This window comes from Pteronotus mesoamericanus, unplaced genomic scaffold, assembly GCF_021234165.1.
Source record: "Pteronotus mesoamericanus isolate MK-2021 breed Mesoamerican mustached bat unplaced genomic scaffold, CSHL_Meso_final scaffold_165, whole genome shotgun sequence".
In the NCBI taxonomy this organism is placed as follows: domain Eukaryota; kingdom Metazoa; phylum Chordata; class Mammalia; order Chiroptera; family Mormoopidae; genus Pteronotus; species Pteronotus mesoamericanus.
Window position 1 is genome coordinate 7,727,305 of NW_026555307.1, and position 14,727 is coordinate 7,742,031.

Sequence of the window (14,727 nt, forward strand, 5' to 3'; positions counted from 1 at the left end):
AGAATTCTCAACTGAAAGGGAAGGAGGATCCTCAAATAAAGAGCTAAATGAAATTGAGGCATGCAATCTATCAGACATAGAATTAAAAAAATATTATAAGGATGTTCAAGGAGTAGGTAGATATACTTTGCCTCCTTGCACAGCCAAAAGAAGGACAATAAATTTAACAACAAAAGATAACCAGAAGTGCCAGAAAATTGAACTGTATGGAAGTCTGACAACCAACGAGCTAAAGAAACATTCATTCAGACTGGTAGGAGGGGCGGACACAGGCACCCAGTGCAGAGTGGACATGCAGCAAGGTGGCAGCTAGAGGACCCAGCGGTCCCACACTTGCAAGCAAATAAACCAGAGGAAGAGCTGGGGAGCGAGACAGACCATGCAATCCAGGGTTCCAGTGTGGAAAAAGAAATCCTCAAAACCTCTGGAGGTAAAAACCTGTGGGGGTTGAGGCGGCAGGAGAAACTACTAGCCTCATAGGAGAGTCTGTTGGAGAGACCTACAGGGTCCTAGAACATACAAAAATCCACCAGCCCAGGAATCAGCACCAGAAGTGCCCAATTTGCTTGTAGGTAGTGGGGAAAGTGAATGAAGGCCGGCAGAGAGCTGAACAAGTGACATTGTTCTCTCTGGGACTCCTTACCCACACACAGCGTCACAACCCAGAGACCTGGGTTGCCCTGCCCTGGAAAATACCTAAGGCTCTGCCTCTTCCCATGTAACAGGTGTGCTGAGACAAAGAAATATGGCCCAAATGAAAAAACAGATCAAGGCTCCAAAAATAGAACTAAGTGATGAAGCCAACCTATCAGATACACAGTTCAAAACACTGGTAATCTGGATGCTCACTAAATTAATTGAGTATGGTTGCAAAATGGAGGAAAAAGCAAAGTCTATGCAAAGTGAAATAAAGAAAAATATACAGGGAACCAACAGTAAAGGGAAGGAAACTGGGACTCAAATCAACGATTGGGAACAGAAGGAATAGATAAACATTCAACCAGAAAAGAATGAAGAAACAAGATAAACATTCAACCAGAAAAGAATGAAGAATGAAGAATTCAGAAAAATGAGGAAAGGCTTAGGAACCTCTGGGACAACTTTAAACAATTCAACATCTGAATCATAGGGGTGCCAGAAGGAGAAGAGGAAGTGCAAGACACTGAAAACTTATTTGAACAAATAATGAAAGAGAACTTCCCCAATATGGCAAAGGAAACAGACTTTGAGGAGATCCAGAAATCTCAGACAGTCCAAAAGAAGTTGGACCCAAGGAAGCACACACCAAGGCATATCATAATTAAGTCACCCAAGATTAAAGATGAGAGAATCTCGAAGCAGCAAGAGAAAAGGAGATAGTTACCTACAAAGGAGTTCCCATAACACTATCAGCTGATTTCTCAAAAGAAAACTTTTTTTTTTGAGAAGTTTTCGAGAAAACTTCTTAGGGAAGAAGGGGCTGGAAAGATGTATTCAAAGTCATGAAAAGCAAGGATCTACATCCAAGATTACTCTATCCAGCAAAGCTATCACTTAGAGTGGAAGGGCAGATTAAGTGCTTCCCAGAGAAGGTCCAGTTAAGGGAGTTCATTATCACCAAGCCCTTATTATATGAAATGTTAAAAGGACTTATCTAAGAAATGAAGATCAAAACTATGAACAGTAAAACAGAGGGGAGGGGAAGGGGGAAGAATAGGGGAAAAGGTACAGGGAATAAGCAGCATAAATAGTAGGTACAAAATAAGCAGGGGGAAGTTAAGAAGAGTATGGAGAAGCCAAAGAACTTATATGTATACCCATGGACATGAACTAAGCGGGGGAATGCTGGGCAGTGGGGCAGTATAGGACAGAGGGGAATAAAGGGGAGAAAAAAATGAGGCAACTGTAATAGCATAATCAATAAAAATAAAATAAAAATAAAAGTACAAAGAAAAAAAGGATGCTCAAGGAACTTGGTGACAACTCCAGGGAACTGAGTAGGAACTACAATGGCATGAAAAAGGAAAGAGAGTATAATCAAGAACCAGGAAAAAATGAAAAATACTATATCTGAAATTAAAAATACACTAGAAGGAATTAAAAGCAGGATGAATGAAAAAGGACCAAATCAGCAAGCTGGAAGACAAGGTAGAAAGAAATACACAGGCAGAGAAACAAAAAGAAAAAAGACTCAAACAGAATGAGGATAGTTTAAGGGCACTTCAGGACAACATGAAATGTAAAAATATTTGTATCATAGCAGAAGTAGAGGAAAGGAGCAAGGGATAGAAAACCTGTTTGGAAAAATAATGACGGAAAATATTCCTAAGTTGGTGAGGGGAAAAGTCATGCAAGTTCAGGAAGCACAGAGGGTCCCAATAAAGATGAAGCCTAAGAGGCCCACTCCAAGGCGCATCATAATTAAAATGCCAACTGTTATAGACAAAGAGAGAATCTTAAAGGCAGTAAGGGAAAAAGAGCAATAACATACCAAGGAATTACAAGAAGGCTATCAGTAGGTTTTTCAAAGGAAACACTACAAGCAGAAGGAATTGGCACAAAATATTCCAGATAATGAAAAACTAGGACTTACCGCCAAGACTACCCTATCCAGCAAGGATCTCATTTAAAATAGATGGCAAAACATTGAGCTTTACAGATAAAAAAAGGCTAAAAGAGTATGCCTGCACCAAGCCACCACAACAAAAGATGCTAAAGGGAATGCTATAAAAAGAAGAAAGAGAGGGAGAGAGAGATAAAAAAAAGAGAGCAAGACAGAGAAAAACACAGGTATGGAAAAATGGCAACGAGTAAGTACATATCAATAATAATCTTAAATGTAAATAGATTAAATGCTCTAATCAAAACACATAGGGTAGCTGAATGGATAAGAAGATATGACCCACATACATGCTCTCCATGAGAGACTGTTCAGAATATAAGATCTATACATACTGAAAATGAAGGGATAGGAAAACTATTCCAAACAAATGGACACACAAAAAATGCTGGCGTAGCAATACCTGTATGAGACAAAATCGATTTCCAAACAAAGGCCATATAAGGAGACAGAGAAGAACACTTTGTAATAATTAGGGAAGCATCCATCAAGAAGATATAACCACTATAAACATATATGCACCCAACATAGGAGCACCCAAATATATAAGGAAAACCTTGGAGGACTTCAAGAAAGATATGGACAGCAACACACTTACAGTAGGCGATTTTAACACCCTACGTCAACAATGGATAGATCTTCAAAATAAAGAATCAACAAGGATATTGTGGCACTGAATGATGAAATGAATGTAACTGATATGTACAGAATCTTTCACTCCAAAGAAGCAAAATATACATTCTTTTCAAATGCACATGGGACACTTTCAAAGCTAAACTATATGATAGGACACAAAACAAGCCTCAAAAAATACAAAAAAATTGAAATAATATCAAGCATTTTCTTGGATCAAACTGGCTTGAAACTAGAAACCAACTTCAAGGAAAAAAATTAAAACATTCAAATTCACGGAGACTGAATAGCATAGTATTAAACAATGAAAGGGGTAATAAAGAGATTAAAGGAGAAAGCAAAACATTTCTGGAAAAAAATGAAAATGAACACACAACAGGCCAAAATCTATGGGACCCAACAGAGACATCCTGACAGGGAAGTTCATAGTAATAAAGGCCTAGCTAAAAAAGATAGAAACATTTCAAATAAACAAACTAACCCTACATCTACAAGAACTGGAGGAACGACAACAAAGCACAGAGCAAGTAGAAAGAAGGGAGTAATCAAGATCAGAGCAGAATTAAATATCAAAGAAACTAAAAGAACAACTCAAAGGGTCAATAAATGAAGGAGCTGAATCTTTGAAATGAAACACAAAATCGACAAGCCTTCAATCAGACTCATCAAGAAAAAATGAGAGTCTTTTGGGGAGGCAAGATGGTGGAGGAGTGAATGGAAGTCACACTGAATTCCTCCCAGGGCCAATCTGGAATTACAACTAAATTGTGCAGAAGTTAACTGGAACAAACAACTGAACAATAACAAGAGAGGACCCTTATAACCTCAGACAGACAGAAGAATCGGCTTTAGCACAACCTGACTGGTAAGGAGTGAGGTAGAGATTCAAGAAGGCAGGCTGGATACTCACAGACAGCAGCACCTGAGGGATATTTAAACAGACAGTTGGATCCCTCTGAGAAGAGCAGGGTCTAAACCATAAGCGGGGAGTTCCAGCCTACGGCACCACAGCCCAAAAAAAACACAGATAACAGCCGGATGTGAAAAGCAATAGGTTGCCCTCTGCCAGAGATGGGTGGCTGGAGATGCAAAGAGCTATTTAAAGGGCCAACGCATAAATTTTTATTTGCAGCCACTAACCCTGGGCTCCAGCAAAGGCTGGGGCAGAGTGGGCTAGAGACACCTGAGGAGAAACTGGGGAAGGAGGCTTTGGGGAGAGAGCTGAGGGCATAGCTGGCAGGATCCTGGTCCTCACTCATCCCCCATATGGCAGCAGCCATCCTGTTTATGCAGACCCCTCCCCTGAGTGGCAGCAGTGTGAGAGGACACAATAACCCCACTCCCAGGAGGGACTCTGCCCTGGCCTATTGTGACTAAGCCTGACTGGTGAACGCACTGTAGCAGCCACAGATAGTAGATCCCTGGCTAAAGGGGGCGCAGCGTGGTCTAGAGGCACTTTAGGAAAGACTGGACATGGAGGCTTTAGGGAGAAAACTGAGGGCACAGCTGGTGGGATCTTGGTGCTGACGCCTCCCTGCTATGGCACCAGCCATCTGGCTCAGGCAGACCACTCCCCTGAGCAACAGCCTGAGAGAACACAATAGCCCTGCCCTCGGGGGGACATGCCCTGCCTGTGGTGCCTAAGCCTGACTACTGAGTGCAGAGTGAGTAGATTAATAACTGAAGGAGACAGCCACATACAGTAGATCCCTGGAAGCCTCAAACAGACTGCCTAAGGTCAGATGGGTCAACATCTGACATCATCAGAGGCAGATCCAGAAAAAAAAACAGCGGTAAGTACTAGATGCTACTGAGTTGAAATCTACTGTGGTCTTCTCTATGATTTGCAATATTTTCTTTACTACATAGCTTTTTAACATTCATTTCTGGCCCCTCAAGTTTGTGCATATTAAGTAATTATATTTTATACTAATAGTTTATTTCTCTCCTTATCATAGTCGTACTCTCTTTACAGCCTTATTAACACTGGTTCGTTTGCTGCTGATAGTGTGATTGCAGGCATGAGTTACTTTTGCAGATGTGGGTTAGTTTCCTGGGCTTTGTGGTTTTGTTCTGGCAGCACCTGCACAAACACACAGAAGACGTAGAGGGCAGAGCAACCCTCAGTCAACCAGCTGGAGGGTAGGACCCACCAAAGAACAACCAAACAACAAGCAAAATCCAATTACTTCCAGAGAGTCAACATAAATGGCATAAAAGGCATCCAAAGATCAGCAAGGTTGGGAGATCCAGGAGACTGCACCATTGAATCTAACAGGTCTCCCACTGTAGAAGTTCACACCACAAAGTCAGGAAATCAAGACAGATCAATATAAGAAGCAGAAGCAAAAAAGAAGAGTCTCACAAATAATGGGAAGACAAAGAAATACACCCCAATTGAAGGGATAGGAGGAATCCCCAGAAAGAGAACTAAAGGAAATAGAGGCAAGTAAACTATCAGATATTGAGTTCAAAACAATGGTTCTAAGGAAGCTCAATGAGCTCAGTGAGCTCAGAGAGAATTACCAGAATCTACATGGAAACTACAAGGAACTTACTGTGAACTATATCAGCATGAAAATGGACAGAAACTACCAATAAAACATAAAAGGAAAGGAAGAATATAAATTTCTGAATTGAAGGACACGGTAGAAGGAATCAAAAGCAGGATACATCAAGCAGAGGATCAAATCAGCAAGCTGGAGGACAAGGTAGAAAAAGAGCTCCCAGAAAGAGCAAGAAAATGAAAAAAGACTCAAAAAGAATGGAGAGGTGTTTAAGGAAATGCAGGACAAAATAAACAAACTACACCAAACTAAATACTTTTTGCACAACAAAGGAAACCAAGTATAAAATGAAAATAGAACTTACTGCATGGAAGAAGATACATCTTTTAAGGGATTAATATCCAAAATTTATAAAGAACTCAAGACAACTTAACACCAAAAAACCCCAAACAATCCAATTAAAATTAAGCAGAGGACCTGAATAGACGTTCCTTCAAAGAGGAAATAAAAATGGCCAATAGACATATGAGAAAATGCTCTATGTCACTAATTAGGAGAAAATGTAAATTAAAATGACAAAGAGATATCACCTCATACCTGTCAAAATGACTATTATCAGAAAAACCAGCAAACAAGTTGGTGAGGATATGGATAAAAGGGAACCCTTGTGCACTGAATGTAAATTCATGCAGCCATTGTGGAAAATAGTATGGAAGTTCCTCAAAAAGTTAAAAATAGAACTACCTTATGAGCCAGGAATTCTACTTCTAGGCATATATCTGAAGAAACCCAAAACACTAATTCAAAAAGATATATGCACTCCTATGATCATTGCAGCACTACTTGCTATAGCCAAGATATAGAAGCAATCCAAGTGTTCATCAATAGACAAGTGGATAAAGAAGTGGTACATATGTACAATGAAATATTACTTGGCCATAAAAATATGAAATCTTACTATTTGGGAGAACATGGATAGAGGTAGAGAGTATTACGCTAAGCAAATTAAGTCAGACAGAGGAAAATGAATACCATATGATTTCACGTGAAATCTGAAGAACAAAATAAACACTACAGAAAAGGACTCATAGATGCAGAGAACATACTGATGGTTCACAGATTGAAGTGGAGGAGAGGGTGCTGGGTGAAAAAGGAGAAGGGATTAGGAAGTACAAATTGAGTCTTGGCTGGGTGGCTCCGGTGGTTGGAGTGTCATCCTGTACACCAAAAGGTTGTGGGTTCGATTCCTGGTCCAGGCATATACCTAGGTTGTGGGTTCGATCCCTGGTCCAGGCACATACAGGAGGTAGCAGAAAGATGTCTCTCTCTCACATTGATCTTTCTCTTTATCTCTCTCCCCCTTCGTCTCTCTAAAATCAATAATAAAAAATATCCTCAGGTGAGGATAAAAAAAAAGTACAGATTGATAGTGACAAATAATCATGGGATGCATCGGGAATATAGTCAATAACATTGTAATGACCACATAGGGTATCAAGTGGGTACTTGAGTTATTGGAGGGGATCAATTCACAAATTATATAACTGTCTAAGCATTATGCTGTACACCTGGAAGTAATATAAAATAATATTGAATGTCAACTGTAATTGATAGACAATTTAAAAAAAAAGTTCTGGAAATAGTTGTGCTGGTTATATATCAATGTGAGTGTACTTTTTTTTTCTTTTTTTCTTTTCTTTTCTCTGTGTGGGATGGTTGGTCTTGAGCCTGCAGGGAGCAAGCTGGCCCCAGACTTCTCCAAGTCCACATTTCTTTGCCTCCAATTCTTACGTGTCCAAAGACAGGGAACCAAAGACACGCCTTCGTAGGAGGATACAATGTGAATGTACTTAATGGCACTGAATCATACACTTAAAAATGGTTAAAATATTAAATTTTTTATATATATATATATATATATATATATATATATATATAACCACAATTTAAAAAAAGTTAAACAGAAAAGTGTAAGAAACACAAAGATTAGTGAGTACTGGGATGAGCACTTAAAGGACTGGAAAAGGACCAAAGTTGTTAAATAGGAAGACACATGACTGCTATGAAGAAGCACCCAAATAAAGATGACATCAGTGGTGATGAAGAGAGCTATGGTATAAGAAATGAGATTCAACAGTGAGAGGCATCTTAACTCAGGCTAGCTCTATTAGGTGGGCTGGGGCCATAAACAGATTGGAAAAAATATTTTTAAAAACCCTAAAAGAATAGGATGGGTAGGAGTTGATGAGGTAAATATTGGGCATGTGCCCAAATATCTGTGGAAGGTGCAAGTGGTGGTGATATTTATTTGCAGGTTGGATATAGTTTTGACAGTCAGAATGGCTGTTTATGATTAAAATTATTTGAGCATAATTAGAATAATTGTGGTGAATTGTGAACAGGAGACTAAAGAGAAGCGAACCAATACAGAATCTGGACAATACCAGTATTTATGAGGTCCACGGATAAAGATGAATGTTCTGAAAGAAAACACCAAGAGAAATATCTTTGAAAGACTAAGAGCAGAATATTTCAAGAGTTATGATCTTAGTTCAGTAGGTGATCTAGGCATGTACATTTATTTCTCCTACATATAAAATTAGAAGAAATTTTAAAATAGAAATAAATCTATAACGCCATTTGCATATTGGGGGAGTGTTACAGGCAGGCTACAGAATTTTAGGAATTGTTAGCCACCATGAGAAAAATGGAAGGACCAGACAGGAGAAATACAGGTACCTCAGTTCTGTATATAATCTGTCAAGCACAGCCTATTCTCAAAGCCTTGAGCTAGGACTTCTTGTCACTTAATAATCATAATATATCAATTCCATCTCCATCTTGACTGTTTTTATCTATACAAGTTCATGCAGTAATATACTCTCATTTGAGTAAATGCATTTTTGTGCCAGTATTGCTTCTGAAAGAAGACTGAGAAAGATGTTGAGTGACATACCCACTTAATGTATAAACACTGGTTAAAATTAGAGGGAGCACTTGTGGAAGGTAAAGCCTTATCTGGCCAATATGGGGAGAAGTGGAGACCACTTCTCTGAGGGGAAACACAGGCAGAAGGATTTAATACAAGAAAGGCAAAGGCTCAAATATCATTAAACAAAAAAAGAGTATTTCAGAAAGGAGAGAGAAACCATCACCTCACCTGAGCCATGGTTTTGAGATTTGTAAGAGATGCCCAGTCTTCCTTTGGGTTCCTCTTTGGAAAAGTGGTGGTTCCTAAGGGAAAGCCAATGTGAAAAGATGATATATAACATCACAGACATGGCTTACAGCTCTAATTGTCTTCATTTCCCTTATTTTGGCCCTTGTCGACTCAGCACATCCCACATAAATAATACAGGAGGGAGAATGAGCTAGACAAATTTTATTTTATCCTTAAAGCCAGAGATACAGGCCCTTGGGGCAACAGGTTAAATTTTGAGAAAGCTTTTCTCCCTTTCGCCCCGTCTTTTCTTGCCTAAGCAGTCTACTGATATTAACTACTTTCAAGCTTCTCTCCATTTAAGTTCTACAATTTATATTGTCACCAGCAATATATCAGAATATCTGTCACCCTGATGAATAATGCTGATAAAAACTTCTTGATGCTTGCCTATTAGGTATAAATTGTGTTTCTAGTTTTTATTTTTCTTACTATGAGAGAAGATACAACTCTTTTCATAAGTTTAAAAACCATCTTTAGTTTCTTGTCTCATAATTCTTTTGCTTCTTTTATGTTATTTTTATTTTCTAGTTGATATTAGATCTTTTTTAAAGGAAAGAAATTAATTCTGTATTTACAAAAAATAATTTTTTATACTTTGTCATTTGACTTTGGGTTTTTTCACATGGAAAAGTAACTTTAAAAATAGATTATGGGGCATCTGGTTTAGTACTGATAGGTATTCAGTAACCTGTATTTCCTCTACTCACCAAAACTGCCATCTTTATAATTTACTTTATTACTTTTATGTATTTAACTTGATCTGGGCTTTATATTTAGTTCCACTGATGTGTTCATAATAAGATCACTCTGCAGTTATTAGTTTTAAAACACATTTTAGTATCAGGTAGGGCTACATCCCCCTTCGTTACTTTACTCTTTCAGAATTTCTGGCTTATTCATTTTTTCCTAAGGGCTTCATAAAGTTCAAAAATTTTACTGACACTACATGAAATGTTTGGGAGTTTAGATACTTTATCATATGTCTTCCTGTCCTTTTATTTGTCTTCATTTTTTTGTCTCTTAGAAATATTTTTTAAAAATTTGAACATATCATGCAATCCTTTGTATCACATATTTTTGACGGCCACTGGCCACTTTCCTGTTTTCTGGGTGTGTGTGGGGGGGGGGGGTGTGCGCGCACACACACACACAGACAGACATAGGTATAGACATCTATATAGATACCTATATACACATATACATAGACATCTGTGCTTTGCTACTATTTTTTCTTTTCCCCAACAAACCTTTGGGTTTTCTAATTATTGTCATTGTTCATTTTTAACAGGATGGTAACTTAGAAATCTTTCTGCCTCAGTCTCAGCAGATGTCCCAAAGACGGTGAGTTAATAAGCTTCTAAGTGTCCCTCATTCTAAAATAAGTCTTGTAAGGCAACTGGCTGTAAAGTATTGCTACTATTAATTTAACTCCTACTTCAAGAGGCTGGAGAGACTGAGAGAAGGGAATGTCTCTTTAAGAGAGGATATTTTTAGGACATAGATTTCCAGTGGGGAGAAAAGTGGGTGATTTTCCCTTCCATATAACATACAAGGGGCCTGTTACACCCTGATGCCAATGGGAACTAAAGTGATAAGAGAAATTGCGGGGAAATTTTATGTTTCCATGATTTGGGAGGGCAAGTGACTATGGTGGCTAATTCTCACATGAACTCTAGATAGGGAATCCATGGGTGGAGCCTGCCTGGGTTGGCTTGTATTCTCCTCCAAGAGGACTGAATGGAGAGGCAAGACCCACCAGAGTGGATGGGCCACTGCATATCCAGAGGGAAAACTGGGGAGGCAGCTGGAGATGTGGCTGTACGCTTGAGAAGAAAAGAGTGTCTGGAAGTTCCCAGCAGTGGGTTCTCTCAGAAGGTAAGAGATGACTTACATTAAACTATAATGGTACCAGTCATGTTAGCCTCTTCCTGTCTCTGACTTATGACTTCTCTTCCCTTTTCTAGCTCCCAATCCATTTTAGCTGGAGACTACCCACCTAGAGGGAGTAAAGGGGAGACAAAATAGAGATTGACAATCAGAGGAGAAATTGCAGGCTTCCAGCAGGAGGGAGAGTTTTCTGCTTTTAAAACAAGTTTGAAGTATTGACTTATACAATGAATATTTTATTTAGTTAAATGACTATAATAAAATTGGACAGCTCTTGTGCTTAAATGTCCAACAGATTTTTTTATTATTTTCAGAATGACTGAAGAAATTATTAAATCTGCCCAGGATTTCATTCAGCAGCAGCAGCCAAAAAAAAAAAAAAAAAAAAAAAAAGAAAAAGAAAAAGAAAAAGAAAAAGAAAAAGAAAAATCACCCAAATAGAAATTTTGAGTGTCACTTATGGTTCTACTCATTTCAACATATTAATCATTAGTCAATATGGAGTTTCCCAATATACTATCCTACCACCTAAAATTTTTAAATTTTTACCTCATCATCTGTTTTTAAAATCTCTATTTATTTTACTTGTTTAATTGAAAGAGTCACATAAAATAACCAAATTCAGGTAATCTAAACAATACAAATTTAACTAATCATGCAGCCAATTCTCAAGCACTCCATCTCAATTACACAATGAGCCACATTGAAATTAGTCGCTGAAATCTGTGCACACAAAATACTTCAAAAATTAGACATATGTACACTTATAGCACCCACTACACAATTACCATCCCAGAGGCACGTCATGCATAATCTCCTAGAGCCCATAACAATACTTCTTCACAACGTGGCAAAATTTCATGCACAAACTCCTCACTGTGTCCTCTCTAAAGTTGCATATGCTCTCAAAAACAAAATGAGAAATTAATGGGAAAGGGTGATCCAAGATGGTAGAGGAGTTAATAGAAATTTCACTAACCTTCTCCCAGGACCACTCTGGAATTACAACTAAATTGTGGAGGAATCACCAGGAACAAACAACTGAACAATAGTGAGAGAGAAGCCTCATAACCACTGATAGAAAGAAGAAAGAGATTGAGCATAGTGGAACTCATAGGGAGTGCACTAGAGACATGAGAGGGCTGGTTGGGTGCCCACAGGTGGCAGCTGAAATGCCAGAGGAATATTTAAGCAGCTGGTTGGGTCCCACTGAGAGGTGTGGGATCTAAATCCTAAGCTGAGGTCCACTAGGATCTGATCAGGAAGATGGCGGAGGAGTGAATGGGAGTCACACTGACCTCTTCCCAAGACCAAACTGGAATCGCAACTAAATAGTGGAGTAATCACCTGGAAAGCAGTGGAGCGATAGTGGGAGAGAAGCCTTGGTGCCGCGGACAGTGGATTTTACTCTCACACATCCCAATGGGTGAGAAGTGCGGTGGAGGCTCGAGAGGATGGGCTTGGTGCCCACGAGAAATGGCACCAGAGGGACATTGAAATGGTCAGTTAGCTTCCCCAGAGAAGAAGGGGGTCTGAATCATAAACAGGAACCCCTAAACTACAGCAGCTAAAACTAAGAAAATACAGACAAAACGCAACCCTGAAAAGCTTAGGGGCGCTCACTGCCAGAGACAGGTGGCTGGGGATGCAAAGAGACATTTAAAGGGCCAACGCAAAAGTTGCAGTGGCAGCCACCCTCCTTGATCTCTAGGTAGAGGCGGCAGCAGGGTGGGCTGGTGCCTGGGAAAAGACAGGTGAGGAAAAGTTTGTGAAGAGAACTGACACAGCGGCCAGTGGAGCCCCGGTGATAACCACCTCCCACTCTGCAGCTACCATCTCATCAGGCATAAGGGAATCGATTAACCTGACTTTTGTGCGCTCTGCACACAGCTTGTACGTGTGTAGCTGCGGGGCTGAGTGAAGACTGGCTGGGAGAGCCTTGAGGAGAGACTGGAGACGGAGGCGCTGGGGAAAGAACGGGAGGAGGAACCGGGGAGTCCCGACTCCACCCCTTTCTGTAGTCTCCATTGTGGGCTGGAAAGGCGCGCCCCTAAGGAGGCAGAGGAGGGGCGCGCAGGAACCAGACTGCCTGCGACTGAAACGTAGGCCGCACAGGTGGTGGATCCTTGGCCAAAAGGGTCACAGAACTGCCCAGAGACGCCTGAGGAGAGACTAGAAATGGAAGCGTTGGGAAAGAACGGGAGGAGGAACCGGGGAGTCCCAACTCCTTCTCCTTGCCGTAGTTTCCATTGCACGGGAAGAGGCAACACCCCCAAAGAGCCAAAAGCCGAAAAGCACATATAGACACCCCAAAAAAACCCAGTGCAGGTGCGCACACTTGCACCAAGTGACCGGCGAGGGTTGGAGCATGTGTGTGACCCACGCGGGCTGGCGAATGCTTGCACCAGGGCGGCAAGGCCTCCCACAGATTGGCACCAATCCGGCCTGCGAGGGAGTGCACAGAGCGGCAAGGGCAGGCATAAATTGACCCGCCCACCCGCGCTGCGGAGCGGCCCACAAAATTAGTAGAGTTGCCCAGAGTCCCTGGAGGACAGACCAGAGACAGGATTAACTGTAGAGTCCTGGAGCTGAATTCCTCCCATTTCCATAGTCCCCATTTGGCGAGGGCAAGCAACGCACCCAAAGAGCCAAAAGCGGGTAAAATACACAATAGAGGACCCTAAACTGACCAGTGCCATGGAGCTCACCGGGCAGGGGGGCCAGATGAGTACGCGAGGTCACGAATAAGCACCCTAGTCTGGGGCAAGCACATGCGAGCCCAGGCAGGTGGGGGATCCTGCCTCACTGGGAGCGCGATCAAGGAGCCTGCGCGAGAGTGCAGAGAGATCCCGAAAAACAGCCCAGCCCTGACCGAAGGGGTCACAGAGCTGCTCCAAGCAGGAGTCAGACACAGACATTAGACTCCTGGAAGGCTCAAACAAACAACCCAAGGTCCTATAGGGTCAACAACTGACATCATCAAGGCAGGCCCAGAAAGAAAAGTAAAGGACGAAAGTACTGAACAGACTCTCACATAAATGGGAAGAAAAAGAAGTTCACCCCAAATGAATGGAAAAGGGGACTCCCCATAGAGAGAGCTCAATGAAATAGAGGCAAGGGAACTATCAGATACTGAATTCAAAACACTGGTTCTAAGGAAGCTCAATGAGCTCAGCCAGCTCAAAGATAACTATCAGAAACTGCAGAGAAACTATCAGGATCTTACAGCAAACTATATCAGCCTGGAAAAGGACATAGAAACTATCAAGAAGGCACAAGAGGATATGAAGAATACCATTTCTGAGTTGAAGAACACAGTAGAAGGAATCCAAAGCAGGCTGGATGAAGCCGAGGATCGAATCAGTGAGATGGAGGATAAGGTAGAAAAAAGCTCCCAGAAAGAACAAGAAATGGAAAAAAGACTAAAAAGAATGAAGAGGCATTGAGGGAAATGCAGGACAACCTGAAACGCAATAACATCCATATAATAGGGATCCCAGAAGGAGAAGAAGAGGAGCAAGGAATAGAGAACCTCCTCGAAAAAGTAATGATGGAAAATTTCCCTAATTTGAGGAGAGAAAGGCTCTCATGGATCCAGGAGGCACAGAGGACCCCACTCAAGAGGGACCCAAGGAGGTCCATTCCAAGACACATCATCATTAAAATGGCAACTGTCAAAGACAAAGAGAGAATCCTCAAGGCAGCAAGGGAGAAGGAGAAACTAACATACAAGGAGGCCCTGAAACAGCTAGGAGCTGACTTCTCAACAGAAACACTACAAGCCAGAAGGGAATGGCAACAAATATTCCAAGCCATGAAAAGCAAGGGCCTACAGCCAAGGCTGCTCTACCCAGCTAGGCTCTCCATTAAAATAGAAG

General features: G+C 41.0%; 1 protein-coding gene and 1 non-coding gene across 2 annotated transcripts in view; one reads left to right on the forward strand and one right to left on the reverse strand.

Annotated features, from left to right (window-relative positions):
* Positions 1 to 14,727, forward strand: part of LOC129083212 (zinc finger protein 420) — a 367,495-nt gene that overhangs the window by 110,527 nt on the left and 242,241 nt on the right. The window lies entirely within an intron of this gene.
* On the reverse strand, positions 7,443 to 7,573 carry LOC129083247 (small nucleolar RNA SNORA38). The gene has a single exon (XR_008530474.1). It is a non-coding gene; the product is annotated as a small nucleolar RNA SNORA38 (small nucleolar RNA).